The sequence below is a fragment of the Megascapheus bottae genome, unplaced genomic scaffold, assembly GCF_031878675.1.
Source record: "Megascapheus bottae isolate mThoBot1 unplaced genomic scaffold, mThoBot2.hap1 HAP1_SCAFFOLD_50, whole genome shotgun sequence".
NCBI classification, from domain to species: domain Eukaryota; kingdom Metazoa; phylum Chordata; class Mammalia; order Rodentia; family Geomyidae; genus Megascapheus; species Megascapheus bottae.
The window spans coordinates 1823824-1843968 of NW_028327837.1; the positions used below are offsets into that span (position 1 = coordinate 1823824).

The window sequence follows — 20145 nt, forward strand, 5'->3', positions numbered from 1 at the left end:
ACTAAAGTATCTGAACACTTTTTTGGATATAAAATAACAAATTGTGGCCTGTGAGGTTTTCTCATTGCTCCCCCTACATGGGTGAGATCTGAGCGAACTGAAACTGCAGGGAGACCACCTGAACCCCTCACTGCTAGAAGTAACAGTGCCAAGGTAATGAAAAGCCCTGGAATGAAGAGATTCACTATAGAATTCTTCCAGACTAAAAGAAGTATCAATAATGTCCCACTAAATGGAAAGAAAGGAACTCTGTCATTCATTCTATGAAGTCACTGTTACTCTGACAAGGAAACAACATAGACACGTTACTTTTCTTTTTTTCCCTTTTTCTTTTGTCTGCCATTCCTAGGGCTTGAACTCAGGACCTGGGCACTGTCTTTGGACAGTTTTTGGTCAGGGCTAGCAATCTGCCACTTAAGCCACAGTACCACTTCTGACTTTTTCTATGTATGTTGCACTGAGGAATTGAACCCAGGGCTTCATGCATGCTAGGCAAGCACTCTACCACTAGAGTGCTGGCTAGACAAAACGTGTTTACAAAGTATAAAGAATGTCTATGTAATTCATCTTTTGGCCAATGTGGATAGAGAGAAAGATTACATTAGAAAGAGAGACCAGAGTGAGCATGGTCTTACATTCACCGACAGTGATACTGCACATGTTAATAATCTCATGCACATTCAGCTTGAAGTAATCAATTATAAGAAATCTGTTTCTTTATTCTATGCTCTCCAGTCCTGAATAAGAAAATCTCTATCTTCCACTCACTTCCTAACAGAAACTTCTGAAATGCATATGCAAAACAGTATTTCTTACGTGTGAGATTTCTGTCTTATTTTGCTGACTAGAACAATAGATTGTGTTCACTCTGTCTTTTGGGGCTTTTTAAATAGTTGCCTCTCAGATCTGAGTGTTTCAAAATTATATGTTACATTTATCATCCATTTGTTTTCTCTATGGTTTTCCTTTTCCTTTTCAATTCCTTCAGTAAGTTTTTCTCATGCCTATGTTTAAGGCAACTATAAAAGAATTGTTGTAACTGTCTATGTTGGCAAAGAAACTTAATGTGATTTACTCTTTTTTTTTTTTGCCAGTTCTGAACTTGAGCTCAGTGACTGAGCACTGTCCTTGGACTTTCTCAAGGCTAGAGTTCTGTCACTTGAGCTTCATCACCACCTCTGGCTTTTTTCTGTGAATGTAGTACTGCGGAATCCAGCCTGGGTCTTCCTGCATGCTAGGCAAGCACTCTACCACTAGGCCAAACTCCCGGCCACTGTTATAGCCTTTTATAGAAGTTAAGACCAGCTATTGTTACATGTAATGTTTCAGTTAAGAATTTGAAATGGGCCAGGAGTTTGGCCTAGTGGTAGAGTGCTTGCCTAGCATGCACGAAGACCCGGGTTCAATTCCTTGGTACCACATACTCAGAAAAAGCCGGAAGTGGTGCTGAGGCTCAAGTGGTAGAGCTCTAGCCTTGAGAAAAATCCAAGGACAGTGCTCAGGCCTGAGCTTAAGGACAGGACTGGCAAAAAAAAATAAATTGAAATGAAGAAAGTAGAAGAAAAGTATGTGATCTTTACCTTCTTTTTTTCTAAAAAGGAAAACAAAACAAAACAAAAATGTGAGTCCATTTTAGAAATTTCATGGTAGTTGAGTTTGACATGTTATGTATATAGAAACAGGACTAATAATCTATATAAGTAAATCATTAAGAAAAAGAATCTGTTTATCCTTACAATTTTGTCTTTCTTTCTCCCATTTCTCCTTCAAAGTTGGCATCAAGAGACAAAGTGGTTCAGTGTTCTAACTTGGGCTTTCTGATTATTGGTTCCTGCTTGCTAACCCCTTTTTTCTTCTTAACCCTTCATTCTGGAAACATGTTTCTGTATATGTTACAATTCTAGGTTCATTCAACACCCACAAACATCCTCACACACCTGGTGGAAATTAAGGTTTGACTGTTTTCTATCTAAAAGGAAAGATATTTGAGGTGAATAAAAACAGTCAGTCCACTGAAGTTTGGTGGGTTCCAAAAGAGTCATGGATGAGAACTATAAGTATGACATAGATGTAGCTTAAGACCAGTAAGCTGTAAAACTTTGTCCAAAGTTAGCACCTTAGAATTGTGGTGAAGGATAGGAAATTCCTGAAAACTCTTAAGAGGTGAGGCCCCACCCACCCTCAGGTAGAGGTCTGCATGAATTGCTAGAGGCAGGGCTAGGGGCTTGGACCTGGCAGACCTGCACCAGGAACTCATCTCTTTTGCCATCCCTTGGTGATCTCATATTATTACAATATTTCACCTTGTTATCTGATATATTTTATATGCGCTTAATTGGTTATTTGAAATTGGATAGGGAAGAGGGGAAATCAAGATGGGGGGTTTGGAAGGGAAATGGGGACCATGTCATGAGAAAGAGTATCAATGTTTGTGAAGTTATGCACCTTTTATCTGGTGAATATAATGTAACTCTTATTAATCACAATAAAAAAAACCCTGATAATCAAAAGTCAACATCTAGTTTGTTGCCAGGGATACAGGCAGCCTGCAATGCTAGCTACCCCGGAGGATGACATGTGTAGTTTCTGGTTCAAAGCTAGATTAGGCAGGAACATCAGTGAGACTCTTATCTCCAATTATCCACCAGAAAGCAGGAAGGGCAGCTGTGGCACAAGTGATAGAGCACCAGCCTGAGTGAAAAAGCTCAGGGGCAGTAGTCAGGCCCCGAATTTAGCGCCCACACCTGCGCGTGTGAGCACACACACACACACACACACACACACACACACACACACAACCAATATCATAAAACAAGTCTGAAATCCGTACAGGTCAGAGAGGACAACAGATCTCCCCAACATCCACCACCACCACGTGGGTGCGTATGGATCCCCCTTTCCAAGGAGGGTGGCAATGTGGGAGACAGGTGGAAATTCAGACGTCACAAATGAATCATCAATTCTCTCCACCATTACACCAGGAGTCTTTTCCAGGATGGAAAAGCCCCAGCCTGTGGTGACTTCACCTCCTCTGGAGCAGACAGGATGGCCAGGACCGGGTGGCAGGACTCCTAGGACTCAGGTGCCTGCTGCCAGCCCCGCCCAGCCCCAGCCCTTCTGGAAGGCCTTGGAGGGCTGAGGAGCCCTTCCCCACCTGGAGGAGCTCTTCACTACCCGGCCCCTAGGGCCTACCAGACCCAGCTGAGGCCCTGCCTTCCGGATCCGCCCCCCACCCCGCCCAGGATCCTGACAGTGGACAGGCGTCCGCACTCACCACTTCCGCTCCCCGCGCACCCCGCTGTCCTCGCGGAGATCCACAGGCACTGCACCCCACACCCCCGCGGGCGGCTCTGAAACCAGCCCGGGCCGTGAAGTCTGTGGGAGTCTAACCCGGGGAAACGTCAGCAGCGGGCCGAGGCCTGGGGTGGAGGGCGCTGGCGTCCAGGGAAGAGCCCAAGAGGCCGCGCTCAGGACCGCAGCTCAGCTTCGGGACCGCAGAGCCCAGGCTGTGACCTCCTGGGCCACCGGGCAGCAGAGAGGGAATAAAACTGGCGCCTTTGGGAGACACAGCCCCACCGCCCTCGCCAGGGGCCTCCTACCAAGGACGCTTCTCATTGCTCAGCTCCTGAAGCCGCTCTTCCCCTCAGCCAATCAGAAACAATCTGTGCGACTGTCTCCGCCTAGCATAGCCCCACCCCCTTCCCTTCCTGGAGGCCTGAGTCACCAGATGTGTTGCCCTGACTGAGTTGACTTCCATCCAGGGAAAGAATCTAGTAAAACACCTCTATCAGTTCAAGCTTTAGCTCTTGTGGCGTTCGAACTCAGCTTAGGGATACATCAGATTTTTTCCCCAGGCATCCATGTGTGTGTGAGCACCAGGGGCTTGAACTCAGTCAAGGCCTGGGTGCTGTTTCTGAGCATTTTTACTCAGATTGGCTGTGTCATGTCAGCTTTTTGAGTATTTACTAGGCAGTAACAGTCTCAAGGACTTCACTTTCCCAGGATGAGTTGGAACTGTCATCCTCCAATCTCAGCCTCCTTTCAGCAAGGATTCCAGGCATGAGCCAATTCCACATGGCTTGTTTAAAAGGCTGTGGTTCTTGGTCCTGGGGCTTGAACTCTGGGCCTGGGTACTGTTCCTGAGCACTTCAGCTCAAGGCTAGTGTTCTACCACTTGACCACAACACCACTTCTGGTTTTGTGGTGGTTAATTTTGGAGATAAGCGTCTCATGGACTTTATTGCCCAGGATGGCAATAAAGGAACTGCGATCCTCATATTAAAATCTCCTGAGTTGCTAAGATTACAGGCTTGAGCCACTGTGCCCAGCTTAAAAGGCTTTTTATCTTTAAATTTGGCAGAGATGCAGTCTGTCATCCTAGCTATACACACACACACACACACACACACACACACACACAGAATTCAACATGCTATTTTATTAATTTCATTGCATCCTTCCTTTTTCACTGAATCTTACAGTGCAGCATGCTTGCTAGCTTGCTTCCTTCCTTCCTTCTTTCCTTCCTTCTTTTCTTTCCTTCCTTCCTTCCTTCCTTCCTTCCTTCCTTTCTTCCTTCCTGCCTTCCTTCCTTCCTTCCTTTCTTTTGTGGGGTGGCTCCAGGAGCTTGAACTCAGGCCTAGGCTCTGATTCTGACTTTTTAATTTTTTCCACTATAAGTCTGACACTGTACCGCTTCAGCCATTGTTATATTTTCTACTTCAGGTGTTTAATTCGAGATAAGAATCTCTTGTACTTTTCTTCAAAAACTGGCTTGGAACTCTGATCCTCAGTTTTCAGCATTCTGAATTCAAAAGATTAACAGATGTGAGTAAGGAGTGCCTGGCTATCACTGAACATTTTAATTCTTTGGCCAGTATTTACTCTTCCAATGCATCTCTTTTATGCTAAAATGTATTAAATTTAAAAGAGTTTTCCTGTAGACAATAGTTTGGTATTGGTTTTTAGTACACTGTGCTTCTTCACATATTTACACAAAGTCGAAGTGATACTGGATTTTTAGTAGTATTGGTAAACTTTTCTACTCATCAGAGTTTTCACTTGCATAATGTTTCCCATTTCTGCCTTTCCATTTATTTTTGCACTCTCTATATTCATCTTATTTGTTTGGATATCAAATACATTTGTCTCCTAATTTTACTCTCCTAGATTTTACAAGGATTTATTTACATTGCATGTAAAGTTATCATTTGGGGAAGTATTCACTGGAGGTTGAAGCCAAGGGTTTGTGCTTATTAGATATGCCTTCTAGTTCTGAGCTATATCCTCTAGCTATTCTGCTTTCTTTATTTATTCATTCATTCATTCATTTTTATTGCTGGTCTTGAGGCTTGAACTCAGAGTCTGAGTGCTGTCCTTGAGCTCTTTTTGCTCAAGACTATTGCTTTGCCACTTGAACCATATCTGCAGTTCCATTTTTTAAATTGGCTTATTGGAGCAAGTATCATGGAATTTCTAGGTTGGCCTCAAACCATGATTTTTGGATATGAACATCTTGAGATCTAGGATTACATATATGACCCACCTATGCCTAGCTTTTTGTTTTCCTTGCTTTATTTGAACACAGGATGTTGCCAAGTGGCCCAGAGTAGCCTCTAATTCATTCCTAATACACCTTCCTAGTATGTAGAATTTTAGACACCTGAGTTCTAAGTCCACTTTCATTTAACATCGTCCTATTTCAGAGTTAATGCAGGTGTCTTAGAATACTCTGGATTCCTCCCATCCTATATGCAGCTGATATCCTTAAGGATTTTCTCTTCAGAGATTGTAATTACTCCTGTATTGCTGAGAATATTGATGTGTGAGAAGAGATGAGCATAACAAAGGACTTTAGTATTTAAATCATTTTGTACATTCTTCTTTGCCAGATCTTTGTTCTAATAGCATTTTCCTTTGCCCTGAAGAACTTCCACTCATTTTGAAGATATTACTATATATACATGTATATAAATGACACATTTGCTAATATTATCACATTCACTCTTCTATTTTTTTATCTGAATTTTTCTTTATTAAAATCGTTCTTTTTATTTTGCCAGTCCTGGGGGTTAAACTCAGGCCTGTCCACTGTTTTTGGGCTTTTTCAAGGCCACTTTTTTCTTTTTTTTTAATATCAATTGAATTTATTACAAGTTACTAAGCTCCAAGGCACATTACAGTGTTCTGTTAACTACAGAAATGTATAAAGTACAAACAGAGCAGATTCTCCATGTCTAGCATTTCGCTCTACTGTTCAAAAGCATCCGTGCATCAATAAAGCAAAAAACAAAACAACACGTGAAGATCCAACACATTCAGGTCAGTAGAAACAAACCAAAACATTTCCCCCTTCATAAACTTGCAACAAAAAAACACCCCAGTCCTCCCCCAACATCCCCCTTCACCATTTTGCAAACGAAACAGGAAAACAAAATAGAACAGAACACAAAATTAAGTGAGGACCTCAACACTTGGTTGGGGCTGTTTAGAAAGAAGCTTTCACCATTTTATAGCATCATCATTAATATTATTAATTTTTTTTTTTAGGCAGCAACACTCGCCTTGGCAAAATAAACAAACAAAAAAAGACTTTTCTTTCATGTGTGTGTGTGTGTGTGTGTGTGTGTGTGTGTGTGTTTCCTTTCAGAGTGCATAACATTTACAAAAATACACACCAGCAGCAGTGGTTGCTAAGGGCTATTAATTCTGTACCTAGGCAAACATTCTGCCACCAAGTAAATGCTAACGATTATGATGCGAATAACCCAACTCATATTATACTGCTTAACACAAACCAGCTTATCCTTCAAATGAAGAAGTTACATACCTTTGTTCCAAAATATAGAAACATACGACGAAAATAATGTCTATACATAAGACTAACTTTTTGCAGTTTGTTATATTCACAATTCTACATCTTGGAGGGGTGGAGAATGGGAAGGGGAGGGGTGGGGGTGGGGCCCTCTGGATGGGAGAGGAACTAGGGCAAAGCAGGTGGTGGCCTTAGGGTTCAAGGGTCTCTCTCATTTTTCACTTTAACATCCCCAGCTAGGATAGTAGCGATTTCGCCCTGCATGAAGGCCCAAGGTACATTCGACCCAACTAGGGGGCATTTCTCTCCGCTGGGACAATACACCTCGCCAGTGGCCCCCTGGGCCTTGATACTTTCTCTAGAACAAGGGAAGCAGAACTTGTGGCTAGGGACGGAGGAGCACTGAACGAAATGCGTGTCCTCCAAACGTTCGCGGCACATGGTACAGCAGAGGGGTCCGCTGTTGGCCATGGGGGAATCCGGAATGTTTTGGGGGTGCACTTGGTCCATGCCCGGGTGGGCATTAGGTGGTGGGGGCGCCACCTGTAAATTCAGTACCCGTTACGTGAAGCCAAGCGGCGCTGCCCGGGCACGGAGGCTGGAGACATGGGGCTGCTGCTGTTGCGCCGGGCAGACGCGGTGGTAGAGTGCATGGAGCTGCCATTCTTGGGCGAGTGCGCCTTGCCCAGAGTGTCTGCCACCAACATGAGCGCGGCCATAGGGGACGGCCCGTTCTGGGGGGCTGACTCCGGCGGGGTGGTCCGGTTGGAATGGGGTCCCAGGGGCGGTGGGGGTGGTGGCGGCGGCGGCCCCCCCCCCCCCGCTGCGTTGCCTGGCGCCTCAAAGCCCCCAGCCGACTTGGTGAGCTTCAGGGCCTCACTCTGGTTGGCCATCCACTGCTGCCTCTGCTGTTCCTTGCCCAGCTTCAGCGCGCCCTAGGCCGAGTCTGGGGGCTTGGGGGACGCCTTCCTCTTCCGCAGGCTGGCGGCTGCACCCCGGCCCAAGGGCGCGGCAGGTGGCAGGGCCCGGTGCCCTGAGGCGCGCTGGGGGCGCGGCTGAGGCTCACCAGCGCCATAGGCAGCATGGGGCAACTGGCCTCCAGGTAGGGCTGGGGCAGCATGTCAGCGCCTGGCACGCCCTCCTTAAAGAAGCACACGGCCTCGGGCAGCAGGTCCCCAAGCAAGCGCCAGTCCCTGGAGCCATGCTTCTTCTCGTACTCCAGGTACTTGAAGCCAGAGGAGAGGCCCCGACCGAAGTCCTTCATGCAGTCCTGGTACATCTGTTTGGCCACCCTGGACGCGCTGGAGTACACGTTGCCCGAGCCCGTGGGGTACTCGATGAACAGCTTCAGCTCGTAGTCCATGCCGGGCTTGGAGACGGCGTCGAAGGCGAACACACGGCCCAGCAGCGAGTGGTCCTTCTTACTTTTTTCAAGCACCACTTCTGGATTTTTCTGTGTATGTGGTATTAGGAAATCGAACCCAGGTCTTTATGCATGCTTGGCAAGCACTCTACCACTAGCCACTTTCCCAGCCCCCAAATTTTATACTGTAGTTCATGACAAGTTTATAAAAAATGCATTTTTAACTTAAATATGTCATTTGAGTTCTTTTTAGCAGTTAGCAAAAGAAGACAAATTTAAACACACACATACACTAGATTTCTTTGGGTGCTTAGTAGAGCTGGAGTAGACAGTGCTAGTGGAGACTTATTAAAACTGCTCAATGACATCATTCCTGATTTGCCCTTTGGATTCCCTTGGTTTTTCTCCAAAGCCTACCTATCATTATGATGCAAAGTGAATAAGGAAAAAAAGATAGCTACTTTAGCTTTTCGCCAATAAGTATAATACTACCTGTGGGTTTGTTATTCACAGCCTTTATTATACTGAGGAATGTTCCATGGATTCCTAGTTTCTCCAGAGCTTTTAGCGTAAAGGGGTGTTGGATCTTGTCAAATGCCTTTTCTGCACCTATTGAGACAATCATGTGATTTTTGGCCTTGCTCCTGTTGCTGTGTTGCAACCCTGTGATGAATCCTGTTTGGTCATAGGGTATAATTTTTTTGATGAGTTGTTGTAGACGGTTGGCCAGTATTTTGTTGAGAAATTTTGCATCAATATTCATCAAAGAAATGGGTCTATGGTTCTCTTTCTTTGATGAATCTCTGTCTGGTTTGGGGATGACGGTTATTCTGGCTTCATAGAAGGAGTTTGGCAAACAGCCTTTGTTTTCAATTTCGTTGAAGACCTTGAGGAGTATTGGTGTGAGCTCTGCTTTGAAGACCTTATAGAATTCAGCTGTGAATCCATCTGGCTCTGGGCTTTTCTTAGGTGGAAGGTCTCTTATTGCCATTTTGATTTCAGTGCTTGACATAGGCCTGTTTAGTTGGATTAGGTCTTCTTGGTATGTTAATAGTGGCTAGAAATTCATCCATTTCTTCTAGATTCTAGAACTTGTTGGTATAAAGGTTTGAAAAGTATTCCCTCATGATGCTCTGGATCTTGGTAATTTCTGTCGTGATACTACCTTTCTCATCTGTGATTTTATTTATTTCGGCATTTTGGTAAGATTTGCTAAGGGTCTGTCAATTTTGTTACTTTTTGTCAAAGACCCAACTCCTTGTTTTGTTGATTCTTTCTATAGTTCTTTTAGACTCCAATTCATTTAATTCTGCTTTGATTTCCTCCTGGATTTGAAGAATCAATATGGTGAAAATGACAATCTTGCCAAGGGCTATCTAAGAATAACCTGTGAGAATCTGTGACTGGATTAGAATGGTAATGGCCCGGTGGGAGGCCTTGGTCATGTTCTGGAGTAAAGAATATGGATGGTACACTCAGTATAAATAGAACTAATAGGTAGTAGATATGTGTTCCTTCCCAGTTAAAAGACAGATAGGAATGATTACTAGATAGGCATGCTCATGAAGTCTGTACTTTTGATATCTGGGCTCTGGTTAATTTTGAAATGGGAAGCACTAACTGACTCTGTATGGGATTTAACATCCCCTCTTACCTGACCAGTTCTCCCCAGCTTCCTCTGGGGGGAAACTTGTGGCAGCAGTAGTTCTGTGGAGGGGTGTGTGGGAACTCCCTTTTTCCTCTTCTTGCATTCCATCTTCACTAACTTTACTAAGAAGCTTTACCTTCTCAAACCAAGACATACTCATACCAGCTGCTCCTTACTCAATCCAGTAGTCTTCATTTCCTCCTTTCTCTACTTGGGAACAACCTTTTAAGCCAATTCTTACTTCCCAAATCTTTCTTCCTTGCTTCCTTTCCCAAGGCTTCCTTTATTAACTTCCCTCCGTTTCTTTACATTACTAATCTCCTTCCTGTTTTCTTTACAATGACTTTTGAACACCTTGGTTGGTGAAGGAGAAAGATGGGAAGAAGAATGTTGGTCACAAGGATACCCACCACATGACCTTTCTCTTTTCCTAGGTGGGTAGCAGTCTCCAGGACCTGCAAGGAGAATTGGGGATAGTGCCCTAAACAGATTTTCAAGGAAAGGAGGCAGCCCTTTCTTACATTCTATTAGATTACATTTTTTTCTTTTCCTGCAACATGAAGGTACAAAGAGCTGAAAGACTGAATGATTGGTGATGGAGGAATATCAGTACCAAATTTCAGACTCCATTACAGAGCTATAGTAATCAAAACAACATGGTACTGGTACCAGAACCGGCCAGAGGACCAATGGAATAAAACTGAAGACCCAGAAATTAATGCCACCTAATCTGTGATCAGGGAGCAAAAATATGAATGGAAGAAAGATATCCTGGTCAACAAATGGTGCTGGCAGAATTGATTAAGCACCTGTACAAAGCCAAAATTGGACCCTTATATATCACCCTGCACCAGAATTAATTCCCAATGGCTCAAAGACCTTGAGGTAAAGGGTGTCTACCCTGGAAACTTTACAGGAATAAATAAGAGACACACTAGGGCTCCTTAGCACAGGTTAATAAAGGCCCAGAAACACAACATAATAAAGAATGTTTGAACAAATATGATTGCAGTAACTGGTTTGGTTCTGTGTGCAAAACATATAGCTAGCAAGTCAAATAGAAAGCTCAGAGAGTGGGAGGACTTCACTAGGCATACAATAGACAAGGACCTCATAACAAAAATATACTAATGGCTCAAAGTATTGACTGTCTTAAAAACAAATCCTCAAAAAAAAAAAACCCCAAGGATCCCATTTAAAGGTGGGTTAAAGACTTAAAGAGAAACTTCTCAGAAGAGGAAATAAGAATGGCCAATAGACACATGAAGAAATCCTCAACATCTCTTGCCATAAAAGAAATGTAGGGCCCAGGAAATTGGCCTAGTGGTAGAGTGCTTGCCTAGCATGCACAAGGACTTTGGTTTGATTCCTCGGTACTACATACATAGAAAGTGGTGCTGAGGCTCAAGTAGTAAGAGTGCTAGACTTGAGAGAGTCCAAAGGATAGTTCCATGCCCTGAGCTCAAGCCCAGTAGTAGCAAAAAAGAAAAAAAAAGGAAAGCTAAATCCAAACAACTTTGAGATTCCACCTCACATCAGATAGAATGGCCGCTATCAATAAATCAAATAGTAACAGTTGCCACAAAACCACTGGAAAGATTGGGGTAGATTCATAAGGCATGAACTCTTGGTCTTCCTTCCATCAAAGCTTTGTTTAGCAGAGGTGAATATTTAAATGGAACAAGAAATCTCATTTCTCGAAAAGGCAGGAAATACAGCCTTGTAGACTTAGTTTTTGGTGAATTATAGGTATTTGTGGAGGACAAGTATGTGTAGAAATTCACATAGTATTTGACTGTGTAGAATCTAACAATTCAGTGCTGATAATAAGGAGCAGAGTACACATACATCCAGAGGGATCAGCCAAAAAAGTTCAGACACCTGAATATAGATAGAAGGCGTATAAAGATGTACAGAGAACAAGCACCAAGTTTGTGAGGAACTAGTTTGAAGGTCACAGCAGTGCAGCCTTTGTCTGTGCCATTCTGCCCTTTGACAAGTTGGGGGAATGACTGAGACACCATTGAGGAGATGGATTCTTCTTCTACTGAGCAGAGAACTAGAACTCTTAAAAAAAATCCTCATCAAACCACCTGTGTATGAAACCCAATTCAAAGGGGTTGTACGCATTTTCTAAAGTACAAGAACAAATAATCAGGAAATAAGAGCCTCGGCACTAACAATTTACATGACAGCACTGGGAGATACAGGTCTCAAAGGAGTAATGACCTCAGTGCCTGTCTGGACCTAAGCACCTGCTGAGTCCATGTCCTTGTCATCTGAATTCTTTAGAATATTGAGACAATACCAGTATACAAGACAGAGTATTGGTATCACTATGTTCTCGTGTTTGGTTTTGAAACTAAATTGGAAAGTTCAAGGCTCTGAGTTCATATCTCACCACCGGAGAGAAGTGGCAGAGGGAAAACCTAAGCTGGAGATGTCGCTCAACTGGCAAACCACATGCCTAGCATGCACAAGGCCATGCTTTCAATACCTATCACTGTAGGTAAAAAGTATGATTTCTCTGATATTGTCCAAATTAACATTTTGTGTACTTGCAATGTTGAAAATGATGACAATATACTAACAAATATTATCATACTTGAACTTCCTAGCCAAATACCTGGCATATCCATGTACTTGTCCTCTGAGTGTTAAGCCATTCTGGAGCATAACAATACATAGTATACTTGAAAGCCTGTCCATATCTTGCTCAGGGATGCAATTATGTTCAATTTTGAAATGAAACAGAAACAGTAGACAAAGTCAAAGACATTTTCCGTTGTGATGTCAAGTACTTGCAACCACAATGCTTAGTCAGATGATCACAGTCTGTGTACGCCACTCACAAAAAGTCCTGGCATGTGACAAAGATTTCAGATGAGGAAGAGCTATTTGACCTTGCGTCAGTCCCTCATACCCCAGGACTCTGCAGCTTGAAATGCTAAGCATCACTTTGGATGGAGTCCTGCATTCCTCCTGCAGATGCTTTTATCCATCAGAGCAGCAGGACAGACAGCCCACACTAGAGCAAACAAGAAATAGAGAAGACATAGAAGCAGAAATTTAGATGTTATATCATATTGAACTCCAATTAGCACATGAAATGCAAAATACATAAAGCAACAAAAGCACAATGAACACTGAATTAGGTTAGCTAGGAAAGTAATATGTCTCAATCATGCATAAAAGCTTTGTTTCCAGAGTTTACATTTTAACTTTTGCTAGAAGAAGCTTCATTTCTAGACAAAAGCAGGAAATACCCTTTGCATTTACAGTATGTAAAGTTGGTATTAGGTAACTATTGCTAACATCAATGAAAAACTAAGTCTATGAATTCACATGGCCCTTGACTGTGTATAGTTTAATCATTTAGCACAGATGAAAATGAACAGCCGGGCACTGATGGCTCATGACTGCACTCCTATCTACTCAGGAGCCTAAGTTCTGAGGATCACAGTTCAAAGCAGCCCAGGCAAGAAATCTGAGAGACTCTTTTCTCCAGTAAACCATCAGAAAAAGTCTTCCATCAAAGGCTAGATATGTGCATATAAATACACATGTGTATAAAGATATGTAGAGACCAAGGAACTATTTTCAAAGTCATAGCAGTGCAGCTGTTGTCTGTACCATTCCTTTCTTTTCCAAGTTAGGTGCATGAATGAGAAACAGTGAGCAGACACTTCTCAGAGGAAGAGGTAATAATGACAAAGAAACAGAGGATGTGCAATCCACCATCCCTAGCCATAAGAAAATGCAAATCAAAATGGCTCTGAGATTCCATCTTATTCCAGTTACATTGTCCAACATTAGGAGTTAGAACAACAAATGCTGGTGGGGATTTGAGGGAAAAGGAATCCTATTTCACTGTAAACTAATACAACCACTTTGGACAGCAGTCTAGAGGTTCCTCAAAAAATCCTTTAACTGTGAACTAGCCATAACATTCCAGGACTTCTATACGGACAAACACAAGCCAGAACACTGTAAATATAGTTGTGCCTCTATGTTCATTTCTGTAATATTCAAAATAGCCCAGTCTTGGGAACAGTCCAGGTGTCCTACAATGGTGAGTGGATTCAAATAATGTACGATACTGATACACAATGTAGTTTTACACTGCCATGAAAAAATTATGTAATTTGGGGTCGGGGGTTTGGCCTAGTGGTAGAATGTTTGCCCAGGATGCACAAAGACCTGGGTTCAATTTCTTGGTACTACATACATACAAAAGCGGGAAGTGGTGCTGTGGCTCAAGTGGTAGAGCACTATCTTTGAGGAAAAAGCCAAAGGACAATTCTGAGGCCCTGAGTTCAAACCCAGGACTGACCAAAAAATAAAATAAAATTATGTAATTTGGGAGCCTGGAGTGTGGCCTAGTGGTAGAGTGTTCACCTACCATGTAAGAAGCCCTGAGTTCAATTCCTTAGTACCTTATATAGACAAAAGCTGGAAGTGGTACTGTGGCTCTAGTGGTAGAGTGCTAGCCTCAGAAATCACTGCCCAGGCTCTGAACTAAAGCTCCAGGAATGGCAAAAAAAATCTGTCTTTTGGGGGTTAATGGATGGGCCCAGAACAAATCATATTAAGTGAAGATAAGTCAAATTCAGAAAGACAAATGACACATAAGCAGAGAGTAAATCTAAAATACATGGTGACATGAAAAGTCATAGAGGACTGTGGTCATTCATATATAGTGAGACCAAAGCAGGTACTCTTAGAGGAGGAATTAAGAGGTATAATGCCTCTCTGCTTCTGTCTATGGGGAGGATGAGGGAAGTACACAAAAGTGGAAGGACAGAGAGTGAACAAATGAAGTAGTGATACTCAGTAGAAATCATGTTGAAAATGAACTATATAACTTGTGGAAGGAACAGAGGTGAAAAATGGGAGAGTATAAAGGAGGGGATGTCATTATCTAAAGACAAATATATTCATTACCTGACTTGTGATATGGTAACCCATCTGTATATCACCTACGTAATAACAAGAAAAGTACAAAAGAAGCAAGAAAGCACAACACAAAAAGCTGCCACTCTAAACACTTAAACAGAGAGGTTCCATTGTTGAACTGATGTTGCAAAACTATTGGGGGAAGGATAGCAGTGGGGAGTGAGGACATGACATGAGAAGGTATGGCACATGTATAAAATGCTCTTCAATATACTATCTGATCAACATTAATAAAGTCAGAGCAACTGTTAAAATTATTCCGAGAGTGGGGAGCACAGGTATGGAGGATACTGGAAGCACCACTGTAAACAAAAAAGGTATTCAAAAAAAAAAAGCAAATATGTAGAGATTCAGAATGAGAGCTTGAAGTTTAAAAAAATACCCAGATATTCAATTCTTCTATGAACACTGAATGATAGCAATATTAACTGAACACAAGGTAGTCAAACAAGTCAGGATGTCAAAACTGAAGCGTAATCATTCAAACTTTGCAAACCAGTGGAACATATTGAAATGCAACTGACCCTGCTCAGGTACTGGTCCAGGCTCTCAACTGAAGTGTATGCATTTGACGAAGAAGTCACATGGTTTTCTCTAGGAGGGAAACTTCCCTTCAATTCTGCATCATGTGGAAGTCTTTTCATAGAAGAGCCCTTGATGCTAGGCCTTGTGACAGGAGTATGTGCAAGAGACTGAGAGTGTGCAATCACAAGGAAATTCCTTCAATGGCCTCCTTCATTCTGTCCACAGTCCTGTGAAGTTTGCCAAGGACAAATACCAGCATTTTGTTAGTCAATAAAGAATGCCTAAGGAACTTGAATTTCTGAGGACCAGGACAAAAGAATAAATGATAAATGCCTTTGCATGCATTAACTATCAGCAATAATGGAAAAGTATGACAACATGGCTGAATGCTGAGGAATTGTGAACAAACAAATTTTTATGAGTATTTTGCAGTTATTAATCAAAAAATTTGTTAACTACGCATGTTAAATTTTATAATACTTTACACAGGAGTAGTTATTGAAAGTAAGTGAATAGGAACATATAAAATTATCATATACAAAATATTATTCCTGGCAGCATCAACAAATACTATATTCAAAAATTATGCCTTGCAATGAGATCTCAGTATATTCTAATTTTAGGAAGTTATTATAATTGTGATTTAAGAAATTTGCCTTTAATTATTACATGTATCATTGGTAAAATAACTTATCCCAAACTGTGAACACTACAAAAACACACCTTTAAGCACCTGAGAGGGGAGTCAGAAAGCTATGAAGTTGTATGTATAGATCTAAATGCTGTTCAAGAATTTCCATATAGACTGGCACATACTTCAAAATGACAAAATTCTCCTTCTTACTCTTCACACTTTAATTGTGATAATACATTCTTTGATTTTTTCTTGTTCCTTTTCTCGACATTTGCAAGTATTTTCCAAATATATTCTCCAAATATATTTTCCAAATATATTTTTAAAGTTGTGAAGATCATTACATAAATGAAGTGCATTCTGGGTGAAATAGACAACCTGAAAAAAAAACAGTAAAAAGGCTATCTCAGTTGTTTAACCATAAAGGAACACATGTATCCATATTTTCTCATTCACTCTTCTGTCCAAGTGCATAAAAAGACTCTACTCCATGAAACCACTAAGGTGCAGTAAGCTGTACTGAGCTGTGGTGCTCTATGAAGCCAATCCAAAAGTATTCAAGCAAACCACACTAAAGCACTTTGAAGACAACATATTTGAGAGAATGAAGTCAGTGAATGCACTGCTAAACTATTACAGATGGGTGTCCTAAAGAGACAGTGAAGAAAATGTTCCCAGTACCCAGGCCCTTCTGTGAGAGGGGTACAGACCAAGGCACAAAAAGAAGAAAGCTAGGTGGTGCATACTCCAAGTTCCCAAGATGCAATGGTGAGGAAAACAGGCTGAAGGAAGCTAGGAGCTTGACTGTCACATGACAGCGCACTGGAGAGTACAGAGGGGTACGAGGGAAATCCAGGAGAGCTACACAGGACCCCCTTGCATATGTAACAGAGCAATGGATCACGTGTGTTCAGAAAGGGGCCTGACATTGAGGAATAAAACACATGAAGAGATGACAGGAAACTACCTATTGTTCACACTCTGCCAGGAATTGATGTCATTACAGAGCAGAGGACATCAGAAATGCCTTGCTTCAACAGGGCAAAATTAACCCTCAATAAATCCTGTCCTGAAATATCCTACAATTTATAAAACCAAGAGAGGAAGAACCAACTTTTTTGTAAGTGACCTCATCATTGCCAAAAACAGGGCTCAAGAAATCTAATTGCTCATTACAGATATAAAAGATTGAAATCATACAGAAGGTTGATGAGCACAGCGAATGTTAACCCATGTGTAAACATCAGTGTTTTCTCAGAGTAATCCTAATGATGTCATTTGAATTCCTCTGACATTTCTTATAAGTGACTAAAGATCAAAGTCATATGCCAATAGATATGGATGCCAGTAGTTGATCTCTAATAATCCTATTTACTCAGAAGGCTTAGAGGATGTTGGTTCATAGCTACCAGGGGCAGGCAAATATAGGAGACCTGTATCTTCAATGGGCCATCCAAAACCCAGAAAGTGGAGGCTCAAGTGGAACAGAGCCCGCCATAAGTAAAAAACAAGCAAGATTCTTGGATTGGATTTCAAGCCCTACTACACACATCTATACACACACACACACACACACACACACACACACACACACACACACACACACACTGATCATATTAATGCCAGAAAGTATCCACTCTAAAAACAAATTTATTAGATTTATGGTAATCTGAAGTCTTGTAGATGGAAAGTATGGAAAGGCAGATCTCCAAAGAATATACACAATCATAAATCACCCCTTAAAGGACAGCAAACATCAGCAGTCTTCAGTTATATAGTAAAAGGACACCAATGTGCATTCAAGGCATGGACAAACTAGAATGCTAAAACACACAACAAATCTTACCCTACAGTATGCTTGTGAAAACAGAAAGGAAGCTTCAATTAATGGCTAAAGGCAATGAGAAGTTACAAAGCTTTTGGAACTTCCCTTCTTTGTACCTTTCCTTTCTTTCACTCCTGCCCACGCCTGCTAATTTTCGACAGAGGTTCCCACTGTGTAGTCCCAGCTGGTCTGGAACTTCAAATCTGGTCTTAGCCACAGACACACTGAGATTACAGATATGGGTTACCATGCCTGGCTTTTGCAAAGTTCACAAGAAAGCCACATAAATGAGCAGGAAGAGACTTTTGTGACTGATGTGTGTTCACTTCTTTAGCAGCCATGATTAAACATACACAGAATTCAGAGGTGAAAGCACTAAATTGTAAATTTCATGCCAATTATAGTTCATCATGCATCAGTAACACCTAAAAAACCTTGAGAATACTGAAAGCTCTGCTACAAGAATCCCCCTGTGAGGATATGAGAAGATGTATGAGAAATCTAGAGAAGTGAGAGCTATAACACTGTGGCCATGTTGCTTGAAAAGATCTGGTGTACACTAAACACGGGATTATCATTTACAAAACTGACCAAGGTCTCTGGAGTTGTCGTGAATGTGAAAGGCACCTATGGTTCTTGCAGTATTGTAGGTGGAAGCGGTATGATCCTCAGTGAGAATGGGAGAGCACAGAGGAGAAGGGTGCTGCTGCAGGAAGGTCCATAAGACACTCATCTCCCGTAAAATACTCAGAGAAAGACAGCTATGGGCTATGCCTCAAGGGGTAGATCCCTATCTTTGAGCAAGGAAGGCTCAGGGTCACAGTTTGAGTCTCAGTTCAAGCCCCAGGACTGGGGGAAGACAAAAAGAACTTAGAGGTATTCAGTGGTATTTTACATGGAGAAATGCTCATAATGAGGCAAGTCAGATTTCTGAGACCAATTCAGACAACTGAGAGGAGACATTAGAATCATCTGCTCCATTTATTTGGTGTGTGATCTATAAATTAAATAACAGTATTTGAAAATGTATATGTATTTCAGAAAATACATTCAATCCCATACATCAAATATACAAATGAGATAATTATTCATTACCACACCTGGAGTTCTTTCTTCTTCTTAAAGGTTAGAGGAAAAATTAAAAAGCAAATACATAAGATAAAGATGTAAAGATCCTATTTCAGCTATAATTCATGGCTACCATTCCTTAATTGGTATTCAAAATTAATTAAGTAAAAATGTTTGAATTCATAAAAAATTAACTTTGTTGATTTCAGTGTCTTAATCATTGAGCTCTTTTCTTCTGATTTTCATGTGAAACCACTGTTGTTGCGGCCATGGTTGTTGTCAGGTCATTGTTCATGTCATTCAAGCATGTGACTATTGAAAAACCTTACAGATATACAGAAGTATGGCTGGTGGGAATATTTCAGCAAGCAATTAACTCAAGAACACAGAAAGCAACCTTGCACATCCCATAAGCTATGGAGGATGGGGTATCAAATACATATTTTTTAAAGTACTAATATTTTCACTAGGATAGTAATAGAATACAGAAACACTTTCCAGGAGAGAATTTGCTTATGTATCAAAAGATGATATTTGTATGATAAGAAGGATCCTAATACTGAATTAAGCAAAAGAAAAGGTAATGGTCAGCTGGGCTCTACTAGCTTGCATCTGTAATCTTAACTTCTCAGGAGGCTGAGATCTCAGAATCCATATTTGAAATCTGCTTAGGAATCAAAGTCTAACAGACTTATCTTTAATAAACCTTCAAATATTCAGTAGTGGAGCTGTGGCTCAAATGGGTGAGTGTTAACCAAGAGCAAAAACACCTCAGTGGGCCAGAAGCATGGCCTAGTGGTAGAGTGTTTGCCTAGCATGCACGAAACTCTGGGTTCAATTCCTAGGTACCACATACATAGAAAAAGCTGAAAGTGGTGCTGTGCCTTAAGTGGTAGAGCACTAGCCTGTAAAAATGCAAGGACAATGCCTCTTTCTTTTGTTCTTTCTTTCTTTCTTTTTTTTTTTTTGTAAGTCCTGGGGCCTGAGCTCGGGGCCCCAGTTATGAGTACAAGCCTTGGAACTGGCACAGAAAAAAGAAAGAAGAAAAAAAAGAAAAACATCTCAGTGCCCAGGCCCTCAATTAAAGGCCTAGGATCAACAGCAATAGAAAAAGAAATCATATTTTCCTGATGCACAAGGACACAAGAGCATATTGATCTATGCATTAAGAAAAAGCTTTCACTGACAAGAAAACTCAATGGAATTTTATTCAATGTGTTAGTTTTAAATACTGAAAGTTTTACCACAATGTAAACTTTCCCTTAGGAAGAAAAAAGGTATAATAAGCTTCAAGAAATTAAAAGGATAATTT

The 20145-nt window shown here is 41.5% G+C and overlaps 1 protein-coding gene and 1 pseudogene across 1 annotated transcript in view; both read right to left on the minus strand.

The window, feature by feature from the left end:
• Positions 1 to 20145, minus strand: part of LOC150039056 (uncharacterized) — a 341232-nt gene that overhangs the window by 26473 nt on the left and 294614 nt on the right. The window lies entirely within an intron of this gene.
• LOC150039058 (putative E3 ubiquitin-protein ligase IRF2BPL) lies at positions 7000 to 8601 on the minus strand (annotated as a pseudogene).